The sequence below is a fragment of the Hevea brasiliensis genome, chromosome 12 (assembly GCF_030052815.1).
Source record: "Hevea brasiliensis isolate MT/VB/25A 57/8 chromosome 12, ASM3005281v1, whole genome shotgun sequence".
In the NCBI taxonomy this organism is placed as follows: domain Eukaryota; kingdom Viridiplantae; phylum Streptophyta; class Magnoliopsida; order Malpighiales; family Euphorbiaceae; genus Hevea; species Hevea brasiliensis.
Window position 1 is genome coordinate 70,708,408 of NC_079504.1, and position 12,096 is coordinate 70,720,503.

General features: G+C 36.1%; 1 long non-coding RNA gene across 1 annotated transcript; it reads left to right on the top strand.

The window, feature by feature from the left end:
* Positions 1–10,627: 10,627 nt before the first annotated feature.
* LOC131171456 (uncharacterized) lies at positions 10,628–11,195 on the top strand. The gene is made up of 2 exons (XR_009142124.1): positions 10,628–10,771; positions 11,009–11,195. It is a non-coding gene; the product is annotated as an uncharacterized LOC131171456 (long non-coding RNA).
* The last annotated feature ends 901 nt before the right edge of the window (positions 11,196–12,096 follow it).

Below are 12,096 nucleotides of genomic sequence, written 5' to 3' on the forward strand. Positions count from 1 at the left end.
TGGCTGATTCACAATACTCTGACTTCTAGGTGTAGTACCCCTACCTCTACCTTTGCCTCTACTAAATGATGGTGAACTCTTTGTGGTAGAAACTTGGGTTGATCCCTTTGGTGTAGTAAATGATCCAGAATGACCTGAATTTACACAATCCCTAGCAAAATGGCCAGTCTCTCCACAGTTAAAACTTGCTCCTACGGCTCTATAACATACCCCACTATGTGGTTTACCACAAGTTTCACAAAGTCGATCTGACAGCGCATTCCTGGGTTTCTGTTGAGTTTGCTGATCGGATCGAGGTGGTTTCTGTCCAAAAGATCTATCTCTACCGGACTTCTTACTATCTCTGTTGTATCCCCCAAAGTTTTTCCTCTTTCCAGTAAGACCACTAGAACTCTGTTCTACTGACTTTCCCTCTTTTTCTATCTTCTCTGATTTCTTTTTCTCAGAAGCTGCTTTAGATTCAATTCTTTCTAATTCTAGTGCTTGAGAAATAAGTTCAGAGAAGTTGTTATGTTTGAATCCGACCACTTGTAATCTAATACTAGGCTTCAAGCCGGTTTCAAACCTCTTACATCTCTCCCTACTGGTAGAAGGTAGACTTACTGCATAATGGCTCAGGCGGAAAAATTCCCTTTCATATTCAGCCACCGATCTACTCCCCTGTTTCAGACTTAGGAACTCTTGCAGTTTCTGATCTACATAAGCATCAGGGACATATTTTTGTCTGAATTCCCTGAGAAAGTCACTCCAGGTTAGCACTGCAGGTTCTACCAAACTGTGGGGAATGGTTTTCCACTAGTCATAGGCATCCCCCTATAGCAAAGATACTGAGTATTCAAATCTAAGCTCCTCTGTGCAGTGCAGTTTCTTGAATACCCTATCCATCCTTTCTAACCACTGTTCTGCCTCTAGAGGATCTACTGTCCCCTTGAACTCTGTAGCCCCATATTTCATCAATTTGTCATATTGTCTAGCAGAAGACTGTGGTTGTACCACTGGTGTCTGTTTTGGGGCTTGAGTAGGCACATTACTAGCCATTTGTTGGAACATTGCAGCCATCTCTTTGAGCGAATCGAGGAAGCTGCAGATGCTGCGGTGGTCTTCTTGAACCACTGACATTATTAGGGCTGGGGCATCCCCTTGCACCTCAGCCTTTATAGATTGATCGACTGAACGATCACCCTCTTCCATAGTCAATGCGAGGATCTTAGACCTCCTTGACAATTAATACAAGGAGATTTCCTCCCGTTAGTGCATATTTATAATGTAATGTACTGTATGTATCAAACAATGATATTGAACAGTTGTACTACGAAGAAAGAATATTCAAATAACATATGAAAACAGAATTTAAAAAAAACTAGCTCTGATACCACTAAAACATGTCACACCCTACCCCTCTGTAAGGCATAACATGATCCCGTAGTGTACCTAATGAATTACCAACTCCGTCTACTAATAACCCATTAAATATACTACAAGGGATTTTAAAAACTTTTCTTACTTCTTTTACAATGGTGAGCACTATTTGCAGCTGTTAAAAACCTTTTTGAACTGAAGTGATAAAACTAACACATTTGAATTATTTGGAATTTCTATAAAAATTTTGGCAGAGTGCCATCTATATTTTGGATAAAACAGTTCTTCAGAAAAACCTGTAAAAAGCACTTCAATATATATTTCCAAATCTCAACTCCAACATGTTTCTCAACACAACATATTTCTCAACTCAAATCCATAGTAATTTTTCAAAGACTGAGATACAAGAAATATAATACAATTTTTTTTTACAAGTCAAAATAACTCATAATTTACTTTACAACTTTAATGTACAATTTTAATTTACAACTGCTCAAAACCAAGAACACTATATACATACAGTGAACATACATTACAATATAAAATGCAGAATATGGTATACTCAATATACCTGATGATCTCTCAATGTAGTACTAGCAGCCTAGTCTGCTGCCCTGTCAGTCTGTCTACCTGCGATAGTAATGAAAAGCTATCGCTGAGTAAAATTTACTCAGTGGTGCACAATAACAATTTGAAATGCGATATATAAATCTTTTATTGGCAGTTCACAAATCAAATGATTCACAATTCCATTTCACAATTTACAAAATTCATCTAACACAAATTTGATCAAATAACTGAGTAACACAATGTTGCTAATCGATAACATAATTTAGGCCATGACACAATTTTTTCCACACATGCCGTGTTGTACACCACGACAAGACATACTCACCCCAATAATTGAAATCAATGAGAGAGGAAGCTAGCTGAATAATGAGTACCCATCCACACTCACCTCAGACTGGGAAGTCAATGAGGGAGGAACATAATCACACTTACCCCAGACTGATAAGTCAAAGAGGGAGGAATATATCACTGTCACCCCATAAATGGAGGAGGAACATAGTAACAGTGTCATGCCAAATGTGAATAAAAACAATTTCAAATCACAATATTTCATACAAACCATAAATCACATTTTATCTCAAAATTTCCATTTGCAAAGTTGGCAATACAATAAGTTCCAAATAATATTCCCAAAACCAAAGCAATCAAAACTTATTCATAACTCATTTCTCTACATAAATTTGCTAGTAAAAGCAGTGAATATAAAAGTATTGTGCACGGACACAATTTAAAACTATAATGTTGAATTAAATTTTTAAGTAGAAAATGAGAAGTCAAACTTATTGTGCACAAACACAATTTAAAATAATAACATAGAAATAATCATAATTTATTTCAATTGAAAAATTCAGAAGAAATACTTATTATGCACAAACACAATTTAAAACAATAACGTACAAATAATCATAATTTATTTCAATTGAAAATTTCAAAAGAAATAACTATTGTGCACAAACACAATTTAAAATAATAACATAGAAATAATCATAATTTATTTCAATTGAAAAATTCAGAAGAAATACTTATTATGCACAAACCTCTGATAACTGTCTCTTGGCTCTGACTCAGTGTTTCCTTCCCCTCCCTGAGTCTTTGCTAACTGAGAAACACAATTTGAAGTGTTTCAGTACTCATTTAAACTGTCTCTAACGATAATGCTTGATAATTAATTCACTGAATTCATTTATTCGCTTAGTCAACCTACTATGTCGAATTCTTGGTACATTCTAGGTAATTTAGGTTTTAATGTCATTAATATGTCACATTCGATAGTCTTTTAGGGTTGGTACATGTTACCAAATTCATTTCCGTGTATACTGCATTTTCTTGCGATTTGCTGGATTCTGGGATACTAGTTTGACCTAGCCGGACCACCTAGTTCCCTCGGTTTTCGGGTTTCGGTCAAAACTACAAACTTGTAGATCTGTGTCTTATTGCACGCGGGGCAAAATTTCAGGTCATTCTGAGTTATGTAGACCAAGTTATGGTCATTTTACTATTACTGGTCAAATTGCACCAAAACTTTAGGTCACTTTAGGTCACTTTAGGTTCTGCCAGTTTTTGGACCCGAACTTGTGCAAGTTGTTTGACTTACTTATGGTCATTTCTGGGCTTTGGTGTCTTCATAAGACTTGTAGATATGGGTCTTAACTATTCATGGTTAAAATTTCAGGTCAATTGGACTTGTTGTGAGTGAGTTATGGCCTAAACACTAACTGCTGCCCAAATGGTCAATTTTCAGGTCTCATTTGCACTTAATCCGGATTTGATCATTTTTTAAGCTACATTGCAAACAGAATTTTGGCAAGCTTCCTTCATGAAAGTTGGCACATTTTGTGCCTAGTTTCACCTCCAATTGGTCTCATACCAATTGGAGCGCCACGCTTAATGTTATAGGCCTAAAACTCAAACTGCCTTATTGAAATTCTTGCATACACATCAAGCATCACTTTTAACACTCACCAAACTTAACATTCAATTCAATTCTAGTTGTACCACAATCTAAACATAATTCACAACACATTATAGGTCATTTTGGTAGCTTACAATTACATTCAACATACACCAACAAGTGCAGAATTTTTCAATCCAATTTACAACAATTCAATCACCTTTTTATGCTCATTTACATGTCCCACTTCACACCACCTTACACACACTCAGACTGCCATAACAACCAACACATTTTAACATCATTATTCCATAAACCAAGCATGAATTCCAGCATTCTTCAAGGGTTAGCAAACTGCCATAATGGTACACTTACATTCCTTTACTTTCCAAGCTTTAAATTTCATTTTACCTTTACATATACTAAGTATACATCACCTAAACAATTTCCTACACAATATACATTTAATCAATCATTTAATTCACCATTTACAAGCACAATTAAACTGCCTTCAAGGTGCTTCCATGGCTGCCAAAAGTGTACATTCCCATTCAACATCAAAACTCAAAAATTCCTCCATAAATCAAACACCCATAACATGCTTACAAACTTTAACAAAGCAATATTCAAAAACTCAAACTTACCTATGGATGAGACTTCTCAAATCTTCACTAAACTTCTTGATTTTGGTATCAAACTCTTCCTTGTGATGTGGGGATAAACTTTAATGAAGACAAGTGTGGGAAAAGATGGCTTGATCATGGAGTTGTAATGGTTTGAAGGTGGGTGGCCATGGGAGGGTTTGAAAGCTTTCATGCGGCAATGGAACTTTTAAATTGAAGAAGATGACTTGCAGATTGGTTAGTGGATTTACACCTGCCCATTGAGTATTTAATTTAATCCATAGTGGTCCACTCACCTTAATTAAACTATATTACATGTTTTAATTAATAATTACACCATTTACTCTCCATTTTTGCTATTTACATTAGGTACCCCTAAATTAATTTTTCTGTCACACCCTACCCCTCTGTAAAGCATAACATGATCCCGTAGTATACCTAATGAATTACCAACTCCGTCTACTGATAACCCATTAAATACACTACAAGGGATTTTAAAAACTTTTCTTACTTCTTTTACAGTGGTGAGCACTATTTACAGGTGTTAAAGACTTTGGTGAACTGAAGTGAAATAACTAACTCATTTGGTTTATTTGGAATTTCTGTAAAAATTTTGGCAGAGTGCCATCTGTATTTTGGACAAAACAGTTCTTCAGAAAATCTGTAAAAAGCACTTCAATAATTTTCCAAATCTCAACCCCAATACATTTCTCAACACAACAATTTATCAACTCAATTCCATAGAAATTTTTCAAAGTCTGAGATAAGGAAATATAATACAATTTTCACAAGTCAAATAACTCATAATTAATTTACAACTTCAAGGTACAATTTGAATTTACAACTGCTCAAAACCAAAAACAAAATGTACATACAGTGTCATACATTACAAGATAAATGCAAAATATTGGTATACTCATTATACTGTAATCCCTATTTGGATGTATATGCGGCCTAGTCTCACGCCTGTCTCTCTACTGCGATAAAGAATAAAGCTATCACGAGACAATGTCTCAGCAGTACAACATTAACCAAATATAATTTAAATCACAATTCATAAATCATGTAAATAGTGGATACTTAAAACCATAGTCAAATTCAAGACAATAAAGGTCAATAAGAATTTAAACTCCATTTCTCAATATCACAATAGATTTTCATAAGTCAGGTCATGTTTAATTTCAAAAGACAGTATATGTAAATGAGAGTTTAAATCCGTTTCACAATCTCACAATAAACATCAATAAATCACACAACTTAATCATGATCCATAGTTCAATTCGTCCCAAAAGCCGATGGCTAATGAGGTATTCGATTCGTCCCAAAAGTCGATGACTAATGAGGAATAACATGGCTAGCTAGCAAAAATATGAGTACTCATCCAATTCGTCCTCAACAGGCACACACCTCAACACTTCAGCCAGAGAGGGAATTCAATTCGTCCCACTAGACAAGCTAATGAGGAATACAATCAATATACATGATAGTTGTGGTTTCAAACCATTTCCAATGCTTTTAAATCAATAAGTATCCATCAATGTCATTCAAACAATTTTTCACAGTTACAAACCATTCACAATATTTTTCAATCAATAAGTGTCCATCAAACTCATTTCCACAATTTAAAACAATAATATACAAATAGTCAATATTTGTTTCAATTGAAAATAATTCAAAAGAAACAGTTGTTGTGCACAAACCTCTGATGATCGCCCCCTGTCCGACTCGATTTCTTTCCCTTTTGCTGAGTCCTTGTTAACTGAGAAACACAATTTGAAGTGTTTCAGTGCTAAATTAATTTGCCTCTAACGATAATGTTCGATAAACAATTCACTGAATACTTTTATTTGCTTAATCACCTAATATACCGACCCTCGATGCGTTTTAGGTAAATTAGATTTTAATGTCGTTAATATGTCACACTCGATAGGGTTTTAGGTTTGGTACGTTTTACCAAAGTCATTTCCTTGTTTAGTGCATTTTAATGCAACTTGCTGGATTCCGGGATACTGGTTTGACCTAACCGGACGGCCTAGTTCCCTCGGTTTTCGATTTTCGGTCAAAACTACAAACTTGTAGATCTAGGTCTTATGGACCGCGGTGCAAAATTTTAGGTCAATCCGAGTTAAGTAGACCAAGTTATGGTCATTACACTATTGCTGGTCAAATGGCATCAATTAGGTCATTTTTTTGGTCAATTTGGTCAACTTTGGTTCGGCCAGTTTTTGGACCCGAACTTGTGCAAGCTTTTTTGACTTGCTTATGGTCATTTCTGGGCTTTGGTGTCTTCATAAGACTTGTAGGTATGGGTCTTAACTATTCATGGTTAAAATTTCAGGTCAATTGGACCTGTTTTGAGTGAGTTATGGCCTAAACACTCACTGCTGCCCAATTGGTCATTTTTCAGGTCCTAATTGCACCTAATCCGAATTGGTCATTTTCTTAGGTCACCTTGCAAGCAGAATTTTGGTATGTTTTCTCAATGAAAGTTGGCACATTTTGTGCCTAGTTTCACCTCCAATTGGTCTCATACCAATTGAGGTTACACATTTAAAGTTATAGACTAAAATGTACACTGCCCTCTATATGTCTTTCAAATCCCAATTCAAACACACATTTACCTTGCAATTTGTTCACTTCCCTACCAATCTGTTTTGGTACATTACCAAAAGCATATTCTACTTTACATTAACATTACTTTGGGCAGATTACAATTACCCTCAACACACCAAATATAATTCATATTCACAAGTTCTAAATACCATTACATACACACCTAACCATTACAAATCTTACATACACTTTACAATATCAATCTACATACATATCCATCAATACTTCTAGGTCAATATTCTGCCTACACTTCCATGACTACATACATTTACTCAAGTTTTCCAAGCTACCGAAAATTGTCCTCCAACATCAAAGTGCCCTACAAATTAACCAATTCCCATCCAAGTGCATAAATCAACATATATATGTGAAATAATTCACTAGGATATTAAATCACCATGATCAACATTATTTCTCATCAATTATATGCATAATAAATCATCAAATGCGTGACCCCATGGCTGTCCAAAAATGGCTATCTCAATAACTATTTAAACTTTAAAATTTCCTTCACCAAACTAACACCCATAACATGAACATAAAGTTTAACAAAGGAATTCTCAAAAGTGTAAACTTACCTTTGATTGTAACTTGCTAAACCTTCACCAAACTTCTCAAATTTGGTGTCAATATCTTCCTTGTGATGTGTAGACAAAGTTTAACGAAGAACCCTAGGTGATTTGGGGTTGAAATGAGGGATTAGATGAGCTTGGAGAAAACGTTAATGGTGGATCCCTTTCTCCTTCAATTCGGCTAGGTTAAGCCAAGTGAGGAAGATGACTTTTGAGTGGGAATAATCTGCCCACTTATAAGTATATTTAACCATTTTAATGTTCTTAGTGGTCCACTAAAAAAATTAAATCATATTTTAAGCTAAACTTTCACTTAATCCCACATTAAACCCATGATTTTAGCTATTTACTTTAGGTACCACCAAATTAATTTTTCATTTTATTTTCTAAGTGTAATACTATTTATTTTTAATGGACATTTAGGTCAAAAGACACTTTGGGATGTCAAATGACCATAATGCCCCTGTTCGGGTTACGTTCCCGATTTTTCAGATACTAGGTTTTGTCTGTTTTTCGATTTCTCACATTTCTTTGTACTAATTATTTAATTTTTCTTTGATCTTTCTAATGATATTTATTCTTCAACAAGGGTCTATTTAAGTCCTAAAATGTTTTCCGGGTTCCCGCATCTGTAGCTAGTCAACGGTCCACGCCGTGACTTTCCTGCAAGGCCACCCATCGTTAGGTTTCCCGGCTCGTTTAACTTGGTCACATTTCTTTGCTATCATTTTTCCTTTGTTTTTCTTGTACTTTCTTTTCTTGTATTTCATTATTTTATGTCTCCTCACTCTCAATGAAGTGTGGTTCTAGGCATCCTATTGTCCTGGCCAAGATCGGTCACCAATGTTAACGCATCATCGAACTTAGGGGTGTTACATTTTCATTATATTTTCTAAGTGTAATATTATTTATTTTTAATGGAAATTTAGGTCAAAAGACAATTCGGGATGTCAAATGACCACAATGCCCCTGTTCGGGTTGCATTGCCGATTTTTCGGTAACACCGGGTTTTGTCCGTTTTTCGATTTCTCACTTTTCTTTGTACTAATTATTTAATTTTTATTTGATATTTCTAATGATATTTATACTTCAATAAATATTTATTCGAGTCCTAAAAATATTTTCCAGGGTTCCCCGCGGTCCAGGGCTAGTCAACGGTCCACGCCGTGACTTCCTGGCAAGATCACCCATCGCTAGGGTTCTCGCCGCTTAACTTAGTTGCATTTCTTTACTATTATTTTTCCTTTATTTTTCTTGTATTTTCTTTTCTTGTATTTCATTATTTAATGTCTCCTCACTCATATCGAAGTGTAGTTCTAGGCATTCTAGCTGTCCGGACAACACTGGTCACCGGAACAGTAGAACGCACTACCGAACTTAGGGGTGTTACAGGTGTAGGTTGACTAGATGGATCCATATCCATCTAATCTATTGGTTGGTTAGAATTCTCCAATTCTAACTCTATTTGCCTTCCTTTGCCTCCTTCTTGAACAAACTGTTGTTCAAGAAATGTGGCATCTCCACTTATCACAAACTTTTGTGAAGTAGGCAAATAAAAATAATATCCAAAACTATCTTTTGGATATCCAACAAATCGACCTTTTTCTGATTTGGTTTCCAATTTATCAGTGTTATGGAAAGTCAATCATTATATTATTTCTGTGTATATTCTGTATTCTGTATTCCTATTTAGGATTTCTTATTTAGGATTTCTTCCTAATTAGTATAACACAATTATAGGAATCAATTGTATATAAATACCCATGTACAGATTAATTGAAATATATGAGAATCATCTCTTTCTACATGGTATCAGAGCAGGTCATCTATCTAGGGTGATTATTTGTTCTCACCACCCAGCTCAGGAGAGACCTTGGCCACCGACCTACTGCTTCGACTCGATCAACATTGCAGTGTCGCCTCAATCCCCTCATTCCACCATTGTGTGTCGTTGTTCGATCCAGTACACCATTAAAGGACTTCTGAGGTTTGGCTCTCAGATCCTATTTTGGTATTTGCTTGATTTGTGATTTTGGATTATTTTGTTGCTGTCAGCACTTTGGAATAGCGTTTCGGTTAGTTTTCTTTGTCTCAACAAATGGCAGACAATAAGAATGTTATTTCTGATGTGATTCCGATGATGACTAATATCACGGAACACAAACTTAATGGTTCGAATTATCTGGAGTGGAGTAAGACTGTTAGGGTCTATTTGCGTAGCATTGATAAGGATGATCACCTTACTAAAGATCCACCTACTGATGATACACAACAAACTTGGCTAAGGGAGGATGCTCGGTTGTTTTTGCAGCTTCGGAACTCGATTCACAGTGAGGTAATTAGTTTAATTAATCACTGTGAATTTGTTAAGGAATTGATGGATTACTTAGATTTTCTCAGATATTCGTAAAGGGAATATCTCCGTATTTATGATGTTTGTAAGGCATTCTACCATGCTGAGAAAGAGAATAAGTCTCTCACGGCTTATTTTATGGATTTTAAACGAGTATATGAGGAACTTAATGTATTGTTGCCTTTTAGTTCTGATGTGAAAGTTCAGCAGCCCAACGGAGCAAGCTGGTTATGAGTTTTCTTGCAGCCTTCCTTGAGTATGAGATCGCTAAATCTCATATTCTTTCCATTCGAGATTTCCTCTTTGCATGAAACATTCACACGGGTCCTTCGCATGCAGAGTACCCAATCTTCACAGCCTGCCAGTAGTGCTCTTTTTAGCCGTAATCCTAATGGACAACAGGGTAATAGAAGAGGAAGTAGAGGAGGAATTACAGCAAATGTAAGTAATCGTAATGGAGAGGCTAGTTCTAATCAGGACTCAAGAGGAGTCATTTGTTATTATTGTCATGAGCCTGGCCATACACAATATAATTGTCCGCAACTTCAGAGGAAAAATCAGCGATCACAGATGGCAAATATGGCAGCAGAGGATTCTACAGTATCTTCCTCTGGGAAAACTATTTTGGTACCCGCAGAGGATTTTGCACAGTTTTCCCAGTATCAGGCATCTCTAAAGCCTACCAGTACCCCTATCACTGCGATCGCTGAGTCAGGTAAATCCACTACATGCCTTGTGTCTTCCTCATCCAAATGGGTTATTGATTCTGGTGCAACAGATCACATGACAGGTAATTCTAGTCTTCTATCTACTTTTCAGTCTAATCCCACTTCCTCTACTGTTACTTTAGCTGATGGTTCTACTTCTTGTGTCATGGGTTCTGGAACTGCGAATCCGACTTCGTCAATTTCTTTGTCATCTGTTTTGTGTCTACCAAATTTCTCTTTTAATTTACTTTCTGTTAGTAAACTTACTCGTTCCTTAAATTGTTCTATTTCCTTTTTTTTCTGATCAGTGTTTGTTTCAGGATCTTACGACGAAGCAGATTATTGGTAGAGGACGTGAGTCAGGTGGTCTCTACATTCTGGAAAATCATGTACCGCGATCGCTTGTTTGCTCCAGTACCTTAACACCTCTTGAAGCTCATTGTAGATTGGGTCATCCTTCTTTGTCTACCATGAAGAAGTTGTGTCCTCAGTTTCAGTCTTTATCAGTACTAGATGTGAGTCGTGTCAGTTTACAAAACATCATCGTTTGCCTTCTGTGTCTAGAGTCAATAAACGGGCTTCATCCCCTTTTGAGTTAGTTCATTCTGATGTTTGGGGTCCTTGTTCTGTTACTTCTAAAACTGGATTTCGTTATTTTGTTACTTTTGTTGATGATTACTCTCGTGTTACCTGGTTATATTTAATGAAGAATCGTTCTGAGTTGTTTTCTATCTTTTGTGCCTTTTGTAATGAAATCAAAACTCAATTTAATATTTCTGTGCACATATTAAGAAGTATAATGCTAAAGAATATTTTTCAGCACAATTTCAGTCTTATATGACACAAAATGGCATTCTTCATCAGTCTTCTTGTGTGGATACCCCATCCCAAAATGGCGTGGCCGAAAGAAAAAATCGGCATCTTCTTGAGGTAACTCGTGCTCTTCTTTTTCAGATGAAAGTTCCTAAACACTTTTGGGCGGATGCAGTTTCTACGGCATGTTTTTTGATCAATCGTATGCCTTCTTCTGTCCTTAATGGGGATATTCCTTATACTGCTTTGTTCCCTACAAAATCTTTGTTTCCCGTTGAACCCCGTATTTTTGGTTGTACTTGTTTTGTACGTGATGTTCGTCTCTCAAATGTGTCTTCCTTGGGTACTCCCGGATCCAAAAAGGGTACCGTTGTTTCTCTCCTACTCTTAATCGTTATCTTGTTTCTGCAGATGTCACATTTTTTGAGTCCACTCCATTTTTTTCTCAATCATCTGTGTATGAGAGTCAGGGGGAGGAAGATGATATCTTAATATATACTGTCCAACCAATGTCTAGTCCTCTCTCACAGCCTATTTCTTCCGTCTCTAGACCTACTCGGCCTCCCATTGTTCATGTTTATTCCAGGAGATTGGA